A 14,481-nucleotide genomic window follows, 5' to 3' on the forward strand; every position below is an offset into this window, starting at 1 on the left:
CATATTTCATTTATTTCTTATTGGGTTGTGGGGGGGCTTTCCAAGCATTGCCCTACCTCCCCTTGGGCACCTATTGATGGAGCCACGGGGGTACCCACTTCCATCATCTGGTTAATGTGTATTGGGTCTTCTCCTCATGGTAGCCATGGGGGAACTGATCCCCCCTCTTCCACCATACCTTGCGTTTGCGTTCCTCTCTCTCTCTCTCTCTCTCTCTCTCTCTCTCTCTCTCTCTCTCTCTCTCTCTCTCTCTCTCTCTCTCTCTCCACACGCGCACTCCCACATGGTATTAGTCGCCAAGACGTGGAGCATCTTCATCGATCTCTCCCTTGAGGCCTAGTGCTACCATTTTTGCAACTTTTCATCGCGGAAAAGTGCACAGCTTGCCTTTTTTTGCACCTTGCTAGCGTTTTTTGGCAACCTAGCGTTTTTGCCTCTTGCGGCCTTGATCTGCATCCTCTATAGGCAGCGCTCCCTCCTCAGCAGCAGATCGCACCAAATCAGCCCCAGAACAGCCTTGCGTTTTCTGGCAACACTTGCGTTTTTTGGACCTGCTGGCGTTTTTGACACTTGCTGCGTTTTCAGTACAACGCCGAGCTTGTGCACCCGAGGAAGCGGCATTCACTTGCCTGGAGAGTCTGCTACTGCCAGGACTTGCAGATCTACAGCATCGTCAAGTATCCCCCTGAAATCGGCACCATTTTGGCATTGCTTACTTGCTGTTTTTTCTCTGTTTTCAGCCCCTTGACGGCTGAGAAGTGCAAGAACCCCCTCCTTTGACACTCTGCGACGCTTCCGTACCCTTCGGTAGCGTATAGGCATGCTGAAATCTCTATTACAGCAGCATTTTCAGCACCCTTTGCAACGCTTTTTGGGCAGACAGCAGGCTGAATTTTTGCCTATTGCGTGGTCGTTCACTCCATTGCTCATCAAGACACCATCGGATGGTTGTCTGAGTGGTTATTGTGGACTGCTACAGCTTCGGTACCTTCTACGGCGACATGAGATTCTATTCCTTGATCCTTGGGAGATCCATTCATTCCAGCCATCATTCGGCGGTTGCACCCTCCAGAGGGGGTGGTGACTTGTGGTTTGCTATGGACACACCTATGCACTCATCAAAGAATTTCACACGAGATATGGCCGTGCTCATGGCATATGGGATCACGACATTCCCAGAGAGAGCACCACCATCTTGGGTGGACAGACACTTACCACTTGACCTCGACATGTCAGATCACTTGCTTCCACAGGAGCATCTACATGGACTTAGGGAGAGGATCTTAGATCTCTTCTTGGACGGGTTCAATGCTTGGATCTACAGATTGGAGTTGGACTTCAGTGCTTTGGACTCTCTTGGAGAGTTTACCCACGAGATGCGGGAGATCGGGTATCCCGCGACTACATCCGGAGTCACCCGGAGCCTAGCTTGGATGGTAGTGCAGTTGCTCTTCTACACTCCTAACCATTTGGATTGCTACCTTTAGAGTTTCTTACACTCACCCTCAGTAACCTTACAGCAGACTTATCCCCCGACCTGGGCAGTAGGCCACTCCCAGCTCATTCAAGACTGTTCAGTCTGGCTTTCCTTCTTCATACAGGATGATTACGGTGCAGACAGCTTGGTCTGCCCACACCTCTTCTCAAAGGCCCTTCATAGCGCAGACTGTTTAGTCTAGCTTTCCCCTCATCTTGGATTACCCTACCTACTGATAGGACACCATCCAGTGGTGGTCCGTGCCATCTATCGATGACTGTTGCAGCTTACGATAGCTTCTACGGTGCAGATTGTTTAGTCTGGCTTTCCTTGTTTCAAGGATGTTTACGGCGCACATTGCTACATTTGGCCTTCCTGGAGTTCTACACAGCTCAGCCACCTAGCCACCTTGGGCAGACTCAGGGCATGGCATCCCTTCAACTCTTTTCTAACTCTGTTTCCAGAGTCCTCTTCTTGCAAAACAACTCTGCTTTCCCGGACAAAGAGTCCATCCTTGATAGTCCCCACTTCCGGATCACAACTTGAGAGACTACCTCTCTCCAATCCGTGTATCTACTTCCCAAACTTGGGTACGAAACCCTTGGGCTGATCTGGCTCTAGTTCCCCATAGCACTTTCTCCTGCAGAGGCTCATGCCTTCCTCTGCTCCTACTCCCTCACTAAGAGGAAGTACACCTCCAAACAAATACTTAGAGATCATAACATGAAAATCGTTACCTTCAAAGTCTCGACGCTTTGGAAGAGACCTCTACATAGAAAATCCTCTCTTCCAATCCTACACACAAAAAGAGGTGTGTTCTCGGGTTCCTTCTCGTAAATCAGCCCTGTCTACGACCTTTATGGGCTGAAAACAGAGAAAAACAGCAGCTTGTCGCGATGGAAACACGCTCAATAGGCACTTCTTCGTGAGAGAACTTGCGCACTAGGTCCTGGCGACATCTAGCACACTTGGGGCAGCCATGGGCATCACCAGCAACGTCTTCTTTGCGGCTGAACTCTGCAGCAGCATCTCCTCCTTGCGAAAGTTGGTCTTCCCTTTGGGAGAGGACGTGTGATGCTTTTATAGCTCCTTGACCACGGCAAAGATAGCAGAGCATTGGCTGCTCGCATAGAGATCGCGGCCATTTTTTCTTTTTTTCTTTTTTTCTTTTTTTTTGTGCGTTATTTTGCCAGAAAAAGAGAGAGAAAAATCGTTGGCTGATTTGTTGCCTTATTTATCAGATGGCTGCCCACTTATTAAGTGGGCGGCCGGCATATTTTAAAATTAGTCTAAATCTGCCCAAAAACTTAATAAAACCTTATAAGTTAAAAACAATGCTTTCACAACACTTCCTAGACGTCCCTGGATGCAATCACATGCACAGTTGCAATGCAGACATAGACTTCCTCGCGGGAAAGCGTCTGCTTTCCCAAAAAGCAATCCCGCTTTCTCAAAAAGCATCTGTTTTTCCTCAAAGTTTCCTCTGAACCCATCTTCATTCAAGTGCTTGCTTTTCCTTGTGCACAATTCTAACACAGTTCGGAATTTCCTCTCGACTATGGATATCCCCTTTCTGATGCACCCGTCACCCACCTTGTGACGCATCAAGAATATTATCACCTAGTCCTTTTCTACCGAACTTATGGTACAATCTCCTTCGCGATGCTCTCTGTCACCCATCCTATGACGCATCAGAGATGTCCGTTCCCGGATGGTCAAATACTTCGATCCGATGCTCCCTGTCACCCATCCGATGTCACGCATCAGAAGTACCAGTTCCTGGTGGCCTTACAGATATTCCCGTTCTCAGTGCTGCCGTCATTACTTTGAATGACGCACTAGGAATTCCTAAGCACGAAAGATAAGATTTTTGAAACGGATGAGTATACGCACGACTTAGACACGGCTTTTGCCAAAGTCCGCGAGGCTTTGCAAAAATCTCAAGAACGACACAAGAAGGCAACGGATCGCCATCGTCGCGATTTGAAATTGAAGGAGGATGATTGGGTGCTCTTACGTTTTGAGAAGGCACGCCTGAGAAAGAAGAAGGGAAAGGAGAGGCTTTTTCCAAAGCTTAGTATGCGATACTACAGACCTTTCCAGATCTCTGAAAAGATCAATGATGTCTCGTTCCGACTGAAACTGCCTGACACTTGGAGGATTCACAATGCATTTCATATGAGTCTCTTGAAACCTTTTAAAGGTGACGTGTCTGATGATGGGGAGCCTGATGAGCAACCCGAAGTGGAAGAAAACGAGAAGATCCTTGTTCCTGAACAGATTTTGGCACATAAGGACACAAAGAATAAAGGTAAAGTCCGAAGGCCGTTCTTGGTTAAATTCAAGAACTATCCCGCATTGGATGCGAAGTGGATGGAGGAGGAGGACCTAGCAGATACTCCTCAAATTGTGAAACTTACCTCGAAGATTTTGGTTTAGCATAGTCTATTCCAAATGGAACCCAGAATTCAGCTTGGCTGGAGATCTGGTGCAGTGGGATGCACAAGAGGGGAGTTACTCCGCTCCTTTGTCAAACAGATGCCTTGATTTTTGTATACTAAAGTCATTGATGTCTCTTTGAGCTTCAGGGATACTGAGAGCTGACAGTATTCTGCTGTATGACTTTATGAAATGGAATTCCTGAATATGAAACCGATTTGTTCTTGACTTGTTTTTAAGTACAAGAACTGATAGACGAAATGAATGCACCATTTTGGTCTACTTGATCTCGAATAAACATGGTTGCAATAGGGTTTAGTCAATTGGGCATCGATGAGGTCCCAACTAGATCTAGATGCGATTGCTAGCTACATTGCTGATAAATCATGTCTAAGATCCGAATGAATGTTGAATGTCCTGTGATGTCTAGTGATGTCTTGTGATGTCGTGTGATGTGACTGTCGATTGGTACATGTGCTAGATGTGTTCCTAGTACGTAGGTACTAACAGTCAGTGTCTGCTAAGACGATTTATAGCCTCTGTCTGTTTTGCATGCATAATCGAGGGCGATTACGCATGAGGGGGGGGGGGGGGGGGGGGTATGTCACAAAGTGATGACATGGCTGTCCGAAACCCTAATTCTGCTGAAACCCTAATTCTGGCATGACACATGGCAACACTACGGACGTCCGCGATTTGCGGCGGAACTTGCGCGTATTCGCGTTGGCTGTACGGCAACTTTTGGATATTGCTTTTTCTACGCAACTTAAAAGAGAGAGAATGAGAACTCTTTTGCTTTAAAATTCTAGGGCAAGAGAGAGAGAACTTGAGAGAGACAAAAAAACCCCAAGCTTTTACTAGAGCTTTTGAATTTCAGCTTTTGGGCTCTGCTTTTGGCAACCCTTGTAACCTTTAAATACACGGGTAGGCCTCTCACAACTCAGAGCATCTGGAAGCAGAGTCTGAGTGTGAGCGCCTGCCCGCACTCTTATACTTTGAACTCAGATTAATACAAAACAAATACCGAAAGGGGCGCCAGTCTTTGGGGCCAATATCTCTAGGCACAAAACTCCGCCAGGTTAGTGTTGAATCAATTGTGAACCATGAACTCTATTGAAGTGGTTAATTGGTGCTGTCGCGGTAGATTCTTGACTTGGAGTGTCCAAGTCTGTTACAATTTTCATCCTCAGAGATTCTTGAAGAAGGTAGACGCATGACTATAGACGAAGTTGAAGCAATGAAGGAGCCACAGATGACTTTGTGTCGCTTTCGGCGCGGCCCAAAGAAGCAAGCGTTGCAAACATAGTTACCCGGAACGCGGAACGGGAACGACAACAGGATCCCCGCGGAACGGGGGAACGGCTAGGGGTCCAGAACGGGAACGTCGCGGAACGGGAGGTATAAAAAACACCCAAATAGTGCAATTTTTAGCTCCTTGTGTTTAAATACAAGGAGTATTAGAGTGCTTTGACTCTAATACTCACAAAAAACTCGTTTTGAAGACCATTCAACCTTGCTATGACTAGATGAAGAGAGAGAGAGAGAGAGGGAGAGGGAGAGATTTGAGAGAGTGGGAGGGAGAGGAAGAGAGCTTGAAGGCTTGAAGCCTTGAGCCTTGAGAGAGTGAGTCTTGAGAGGGAGAGATCTTGAGAGTGAGAGGGAGAGAGCTTGAGCCTTGAGGATTAGCTTGTGAAGAGAAAGGGGAAGGGGGGTGCATTTTATGAGTCCTTGAGGCCTTGCACACTTTCAAAAGAAGCCCAAACATTTACTTCAATTTTTTCAATTTTTGCCAAATTTGTTTGTAGCCGTTGGCCGTTCCAAGGGCATTCCGGAACGGTCCGGGGGCGTTTCGGAACGTTCTGGAACGGCCGTTCCGGTTTGCATTGGCCACCCGGAATGTCAGACATTCCGGGACGTTTCAGAACGTTCGGGAAGGGAACTGCCCCCCGGAACGCTGGAACGGGGGCTAGGGGGCGTTCCCCGGTAACTATGGTTGCAAACCTTTATGAAGTTCAAGTATCGCATGACCCACGCATCAAAGCGGGCCGACGAAGAGTCCTTCACAGGATTCCAGACGCTGTTGACGATCTCCCTCGACGCCATACAGTTCAGTACCAATGCCTCACTTTGAAAAGGAGGGGACGTCACGTGCACATCTAACCCTATGTGTACATGGACAAGCTACTTCATAACATGGGTTCATTTCAATTAGATTAGGAAGTGTTCTGGCACTTTTGTGAGTATGTTCGCAGACCGTGCATGTCCAGGCACTTAGAGTAGATGCATATCCTCTGGTTGCACACAGCATGATCATCAGATTTCCATCAGGAGCATTTTGACAGTGCATAGACCTATTTTAGCCAATTTTTACTTATTAATTTTAAGTGACTTTTGCTGGAAACTGGGTAGGGCAATTTAGCAAGCCAAATATATAAGAAACCCCCACTTTCTGGCACAAGAGGCAGCAAGGACCTGTGTCCAACAGTGCACCTTCTCAGCAAGACCCCCCCCCCCCCCCGGCAAGAAGACTCAGCGTTTTCAGCCATCAACAAGAATCAGCCAGCGTTTTCCTTCCATTGCAGATCAGCCCCAACGTTTTGCATTTGCAGGCCAACCTGGCGACAGCAGACTCAGCAGATCCTCTAGCGTTTTTGCAGCACGTCAAAAATCAGCCCTAGCGTTTTTGCATTTGCAGAGCATCCTAGCCTTTTGCGACGACAGATTCAGCCATAGCCTCAGCGTTTTGAGTTTTCAGCATAGACACACCGCAGAATAGTCCCCCAAACCTCGCAGATCTCACCTTCCCGCAGCAGATCCTCGCCGCACGATCAGATCCACCTAAGTTTGCAGATTCAGCCCGGAAAACACAGATTTCAGCATCTGCGTTTTAGTGCGTCGTCGTCATCGACATAGAGTCAAACTTCAACAGATAAAGATTTGCAGATTTCAGCCATTAGCGTTATCAGATTTCAACCCTTCTCGTCGTCGTCCTCATCGACGTCAACATCGTCGGCAAGTCCATTGCATTGTAGAGATTTGTGCAATCAATAGTAGACCGCTCTCGCCATACAGAGTGGGGCCTTCGGAGGAGGGTTTGACAACATTCTGGTGTCGTATTCTTCTCTCTCTATCTCTCAGTCTCAGCACCTTCATTCACAGTGTTTGCCACTTTGTTTGTGATCATTTGCACTCCCTCACTAAAGGAACGGAAGGCTCTCCCTTCCGTAAGTAAAAGGAACCTTGAGCACAGTTCAGAGCACTCATCTTGAGCAAAGTTCAACGTTCACTTCCGCTGCACCTTACAATGGCATTTGGACTATCATCGACAGATTTAGCAAGCAAGCTCACTTCGTTCCAATGAAGAAAACAGTCAAGCCAGATCATTTAGCGAGACTGTTCATTTCACAGATTTTCAGATTACATTGCATGCCTGAGACAATAGTCTCTGACAAAGATTCCCCATTCACGAGTTTGTTTTGAAAGGCTATTTGGGACAACATTGGCACACAATTGCAGTTCTCGTCATCTTTCCACCCGCAGACAGATGGGCAACCTGAGATTCCAAATTCAGTCGTATTGGATTTATTGAAGTCTTACATTTCTTATCAAAAGACTCAATGGGAAAAAAAATTACCTTTGGTGGAATTTGCCTACAATAACACGATCCACTCTTCGACGGGGAAGGCACCATTTGAGATTATTGAAGGTGCTACGAAGGTTCCACCCTTCTGTAGCACGAAAGATAAGATTTTTGAAAGTACACGAGGGACTTGGACACTGCTTTTGCCAAGGTCCGGGAGGCTTTAGCGAAATCTCAAGAAAGACACAAGAAGGCGACATATCAACACCGTCTCGATTTGAAATTAAAGAAAGACGATTGGGTGCCCTTACGTTTTGAGAAGGCACGCCTAAGAAAGAAAAAGGGAAAGGAGCGGCTTTTTCCAAAGCTTAGTATGAGATACTATGGACCTTTCCAGATAAAAGAAAAGATAAATGATGTCTCCTTTAGACTGAAGTTGCCCGATACTTGGAGGATTCACAATGCTTATCATGTGAGTCTCTTGAAGCCTTTTAAAGGCGATGTGCCCGATGATGGGGAGCCAGATGAGCAACCCGAAGTGGAGGAAAGCGAGGAGATACTCGTTCCAAAACAGATGTTGGCACACAAGGAAAAAGATTAAAGGTAAAGCGATTAGGCGGTTCTTGGTTAAATTCAAGAACTATCCTATACATTGGATGCGAAGTGGATGGAGAACCTAGCAGATACTACTCAGATTTTGGAACTTTACCTTGAAGCATTCGGTTTTGCATAGTCTACTCCGATAGAACCCCGATTTTAGCATGGGTGAATCTAGTGCAACGGGCTTGTACAAGAGGACCGTCACTCCGCTCCTTTGTCAACGGATTACCCCGATTTTGATATAGTCACTAATGTCCCTTTGGGTTTCAAGGATACTGCTGGGCTAACAGTATTCTGCTGTATGACTTTATGAACTGAAATCCCCGAAAATGAAACTGATTGATTTGTACTTGACTTGCTTGAGTGTAAGAACCGAAAGACGAAATGACTACAATATTTCGAACTCATAAATCTCTATCGACATGATTGCAATAAGGATTAGTTAATGGGGCATCTGTGAGGTCCCGACTGGATCTAGATGCGATTACTAAATATGTTGCAGATTAATCATGTTCTGAGATTTGGAATGAATTTGAATGTGATTTGTCATGTGATGTCCTGTGATGTCAAGTGATGTCAAGTGATGTGACTGTCGATTTGTACAAGTCCTAGATGTGTTGTGTCTAGTGCGTCGGTTCTAACAGTCAATGTCTTCTTTAAAGAGGGGTATATGTCACAAAATGGTGACGTGGCACCCTTGTAAGGTGCAGCGGAATGAATGTTGTTTTTTCTCAAGATAAGTGATCCATATTTGCTCAAGGTTCCTTTTAGTTCTTATGGAAGGGAGAGCCTTCCGTTCTTTATGGAGAGTGCTATGATCACGAACAAAGTAAGTGGATATTGTGCGTGCAAGTGTATGAGACTGAGAGAAAGAGAGAAGAGAGATACGACACCAGAGACGTTGTAAAACCCTCCTCCGAAGGCCCCACTCTCGTCGACAAGAGTGGTCTACTTATGATTGCACAAAGTGGTACAATGATGATGCATGGAAACGGATGCAACTTGGGACTATGCCGGTGACGACGACGGGGATTGCGACGACGACTTAAGGGCTGAAATCTGCGATCTTCTATCTCCTGTCCATAAAAACGCTATGGCTGAAATCTGGGACTGATTCGGGGCTGCTGAAAACGCTGTTTTGGCTGCGTTTTTGGAGGCTGAAAATGACGATCTTCTACAATGTCTAGGGCTGAATTCGCTACTGTTTTGAATGCTGAAAACGCTGCTGCACTTTCTCCATCGAAGGCTGAAAATGAAAACGCTGGCAGCTTTGGGTAGCGTTAGTAAAAACGCTAGGCTTCTAGGAAAGTCGGCGATGACTGCAATGCTGAAAATGCCAACTTGTGTGAGGGGAGGGCGATGACAAAAACGCTGGGCTGAAATGGGAGAGGGGCTCGCCAAGGGAAGCTTGGAGAGGTCTTGCTGAGAGAGGGGGAGTACCTGCTGCCTGGGGGCTGTTGTGCTCCTTGCTCATCTACCAAAGAGTGCTAGCTTTGGTTTGCTTATATATTTTCTTACCCAAATTTCCCTACCTACTTTTGTTGGGAAGTCACTTAAATTAATAAGTGAAAAATGTCAAAAAATAGGGAAAATAGGCTAAATGCGCTCGAAAAATCCCCTAACTGATTCTAATGGATTCTGATAGGAATACTGATGATCATGCTGTGTGCAACCAAAGGATATGCATCTACACTAAGTGACTGGGCATGCACGGTCTACGAATAGACTCACAAAAAGTGCCATATCACTTCCTATCTAAACTAACTGGATTGACTGAACCTTGATCATACTGTAGCTTGTTGTCCACGGACACATAGGGCTGGATGTGTCACGTGACATCCCCTCCTTTTCAAAGTGAGGTACTGGTACCGAACTGTATGGCGTCAAGGGAGATCGCCAATAGCATCCGGAATCCTGGAAGGGACTCTTCGCCGGCCCACTCGGATGTGTGGGTCGTGCGATACTTGAACTTTATAAAGGTCTGCAATGCTTGCTTCTTTGGGCCGCGCCGAAAGCGACGCAGTCTTTTGTGGCTCCTTCGATGCTTCAACTTCGTCGAGAGTCATGCTTTTTCCTTCTTCAAGAATAGATATGTTCATGGTTTTGTGTTGAAACCATTTCCAACACAAAACCATGAACATATCTATTCCATGTAAAGTGTCTCGAAAAAATCTTGTCTTCCTAAAAGACTGTGCATGCAATGTAGATTAACCAATAGACGGAGTGTCAAACCGTTCACCACATACACGCAAACAATGAGATCGAATCTTTCTCTTTTGATCTAAAGCAATCAACTATGGCAATTCACAACGGGAATGTCCATGCTTGGTGCTCATACTTTCATGTGCTCGTTCTACGAATGTGTCATGCCAAGGAAGAGACAGGAAAGGTGACTTCCTTGAAGGCATACTTTTTAGCTTTTCATGAACAATCCGCATACATCCGTGCTCATTCATGAGTGAAACGTGCTCAACATACAATATGTCATGCCTTGGAAAAGGGATCACATAAAGACGTTGACTAAAATACAAGAAACGACCACAAATGAAACACTCGAACAATGCATGCGTATCAATCATGCGAACACATAATACTTCCTGTGAGGGTTCTTTGGACCTAGGCTCGAGAGCCAAGATCGGTTCTTCCTGAATGATCGAATCGTCCTGTGGGGGTTCTTTGGACCTCGACTCGAAAGCCAAGATCGGTTCTTCGTGATTGATCGAATCTACAACGAGGTTAACTTCGCTAGAAAAAGCATCCACTAACACATCATCCTTGTGAACAATCACATCATCTTCATGCAACTCATCATGCTTGTGAGAAATCGCATCTTGATCATGCAAATTATCATACTTGTCAGTGTCATCCAATTCATCATGCAAATCATTGTCATTCAATTCATCATGCTTCTCATAATCATGCAAATCCTGTGTGTCATGCTCTGGAGAAGAAGAGACTAAGAGAGTCTCCTTTCCCCAAATCTCTTGCATCTGTGCCTGAACTTGAGAAAAGAGTCGCCATAACTCTTTGTTTTGTCGGTCGCTCTGTTCTTGTCTTGCTATGGCTTCCTTTCTTGATGCTTCTCTTTCTCCTCTTCTTTCTGCATGTCTGCGTTCCATTTCTGCCATTCTTTCTGCATATCTTGCTTCGCGTTCTAACTTCCTTTCCATAAACATCTGGTCCAACTCCTCCATAGGAGTTAGTGCAATCCTTGACATTGATGGGGAAGGGGGAGGGTCGGAAAAACCTCCTGGTGGGGAAAATTCTTCTTCGCCTCTCTCATGCTCATCACCTCCGAGCGAACTATCCATTCCGCTTCGAGTGATGACCATTCTGAAGTAGTGGGTTCTTGGGGTCTTGGGTTCTTAAGTTCACAAGGAACTTGGGTTCTTGCGGATCTTGAGTTCTTGGGTTCTTGAGGTTCTTGAGGGTTTTCTTTCGCTTGCAAACCGTGTTTGAGAAGGATCTTCTCTTCACCCGAGTTCTACTCTTTTCCGCGGGCGCACCCCTTGGCGGCCTTGCACTCACACCAAGGTTGCTTTTTCCCCCCTCACGTCGATTGGCCGGCCGCTAAGTGCACGGTACGCTCTCAATGAGTGAAAAGAGACACAAGGGGAGGCTGGACAAGCCCTTCTTTCTTGGGATTCCTGTCACTCTTCAAAAAAACACGATTAGGAATCGACACGCCCAAGCAAACTTGGGTTCATGCGACCGCAACAAGCAAAAAAAATTCTTGTGGTTCTTTCCTTGAGTGATATAGAACACTTCCAAAGCTCTGATACCAATGTTCGGTGCAGCGGAATGAATGTTGTTTTTTCTCAAGATGAGTGATCCATATTTGCTCAAGGTTCCTTTTAGTTCTTATGGAAGGGAGAGCCTTCCGTTCTTTATGGAGAGTGCTATGATCACGAACAAAGTGAGTGGATATTGTGCGTGCAAGTGTATGAGACTGAGAGAAAGAGAGAAGAGAGATACGACACCAGAGACGTTGTAAAACCCTCCTCCGAAGGCCCCACTCTCGTCGACGAGAGTGGTCTACTTATGATTGCACAAAGTGGTACAATGATGATGCATGGAATTTGATGCAACTTGGGACTATGCCGGTGACGACGACGGGGATGGCGACGACGACTTAAGGGCTGAAATCTGCGGTCTTCTATCTCCTATCCATAAAAACGCTATGGCTGAAATCTGGGACTGATTCGGGGCTGCTGAAAACGCTGTTTTGGCTGCGTTTTTGGAGGCTGAAAATGACGATCTTCTGCAATGTCTAGGGCTGAATTCGCTACTGTTTTGAATGCTGAAAACGCTGCTGCACTTTCTCCCCCGAAGGCTGAAAATGAAAACGCTGGCAGCTTTGGGTAGCGTTAGTAAAAACGCTAGGCTTCTGGGAAAGTTGGCGACGACTGCAATGCTGAAAACGCCAGCTTGTGTGAGGGGAGGGCGATGACAAAAACGCTGGGCTGAAATGGGAGAGGGGCTCGCCAAGGGAAGCTTGGAGAGGTCTTGCTGAGAGAGGGGGAGTACCTGCTGCCTGGGGGCCTGTTGTGCTACTTGCTCATCTACCAAAGAGTGCTAGCTTTGGTTTGCTTATATATTTTCTTACCCAAATTTCCCTACCTACTTTTGTTGGGAAGTCGCTTAAATTAATAAGTGAAAAATGTCAAAAAATAGGGAAAATAGGTTGAATGCGCTGGAAAAATCCCCTAACTGATTCTAATGGATTCTAATAGGAATACTGATGATCATGTTGTGTGCAACCAGAGGATATGCATCTACACTAAGTGACTGGGCATGCACGGTCTACGAATAGACTCACAAAAAGTGCCATATCACTTCCTATCTAGACTAACTGGACTGACTGAACCCTGATCATGCTGTAGCTTGTTGTCCACGGACACATAGGGCTGGATGTGTCACGTGACACTTCTGACCACAAGACGAGGGGCCCATGATGAAATGCGCCGACGGGCTGAAATGTTGACATGGTTGAATGCTGACGTGGCAGCCCGAAAATCACGCCGGATTTTGCGCTGGCAGTCCGTACACAGTACGAAAATTGAGCTGATGACGTGGTAGTTCGTACGCTGTACGGATTCGCGCAAATTACACTAGCTGTTTTAATTAGCAGCTTTTGGGAACTTTGCTTTTGAGTTTAAAGATTTTTGGGGCTCTGCTTTTGGGCATCCCTTGTACCAATAAATAAGTGGGTTGGGCCTCATTACTCATAGCATATGAACGCAGAGTCTAAGAGTGAGAGCCTGCCGACTCTCTTGTGCTTTGAACACAGATTAATATAAAAATAAATACCAAAAGAGGCACCAGTCTTTGGGGCCAATACCTCTGGGCACGGAACTACGCCGGGCCATGTCGTTTTTGTGAACTGTTTTGAAGTGAATCTCTGTTGTGTCGCGGTAGAATCTAGACTTGGGGTGTCCAAGTTTGTTGCAGCGACTTGGACTTTTGCTGGAATCGAAGCCGCTTCCTCGAAGTACCCTCGTCGGATTGGTAATTGCAATTCTTTTCTTCTCATAATTCATCCCATTCATCAAATGGAATGTTCTGGCTTTCGCCATAGCATCCTCGACATCAATCGCGGCTTAATCTTTAATCAAGGCCCAACCATAATCTTCATGTAGACCCAGTAAATACATATGCACAGCATGCCTAGAGTCCACCTTACAGAAAGGTGAGTGCATCCTTGAAAACCGTTGTGTACTTGTCAAAAGACAGAGTTTTCATCGAAAAACTTTGTAGCTTAGCATAGGCTTTCAGAGGATCAATTTTTGTGAAATCCTTCTTGAATTTAACGCAAAAATCAGCCCACTAGGCTTTTCTACCATATCATGCGACCAAGTAAGTGCCTTACTTCGCACATAGAGAGGAAAAATCGTCTGAATCCTACGTTCATCATGCTCTTCATGGAGATTAAAGTTTGTAGTGGAATCGTCTGAATCCTACGTTCATCATGCTGTTCATGGAGATTAAAGTTTGTAGTGCACTAATGAAGCCAATTATTTATAACCAATCCTATACATTCCTTCTCTTCCCCTAAGAAAGTAGTAGTTTTGTACGGAAGTGTTGCAGTGGGGCCACTCTTTGGATGCCCAAAAGTAGCAATTTACGTCTGTAATTGTTGAAGATAGGTGTCGTTCTCAGAAACACGACTGTCGTCGGCTGAGTTGTATTTTCGAGAGCGAGTACACGAGCATTAAATCCTTGCATGGCCCCTTCAAGGGAACACATACAAATGTTCAAACGACGAACATTTGTATTTTCAAGAGCGGATATGCGTTGATCGATGAAAGGTGGGCATGGGAACTCCTACACCTAGTGCAAGCTTTGAAGTGACACATAATATATATATGTGCTTGGCTACTTTGAA

At 45.9% G+C, this 14,481-nt stretch overlaps 1 protein-coding gene across 2 annotated transcripts in view; it reads right to left on the minus strand.

Annotated features, from left to right (window-relative positions):
- LOC147420357 (dephospho-CoA kinase-like) overlaps positions 1–14,481 on the minus strand; it is a 45,497-nt gene that overhangs the window by 28,578 nt on the left and 2,438 nt on the right. The window lies entirely within an intron of this gene.

The sequence above is a fragment of the Adiantum capillus-veneris genome, chromosome 28 (assembly GCF_014529385.1).
Source record: "Adiantum capillus-veneris isolate H3 chromosome 28, ASM1452938v2, whole genome shotgun sequence".
NCBI lineage: Eukaryota > Viridiplantae > Streptophyta > Polypodiopsida > Polypodiales > Pteridaceae > Adiantum > Adiantum capillus-veneris.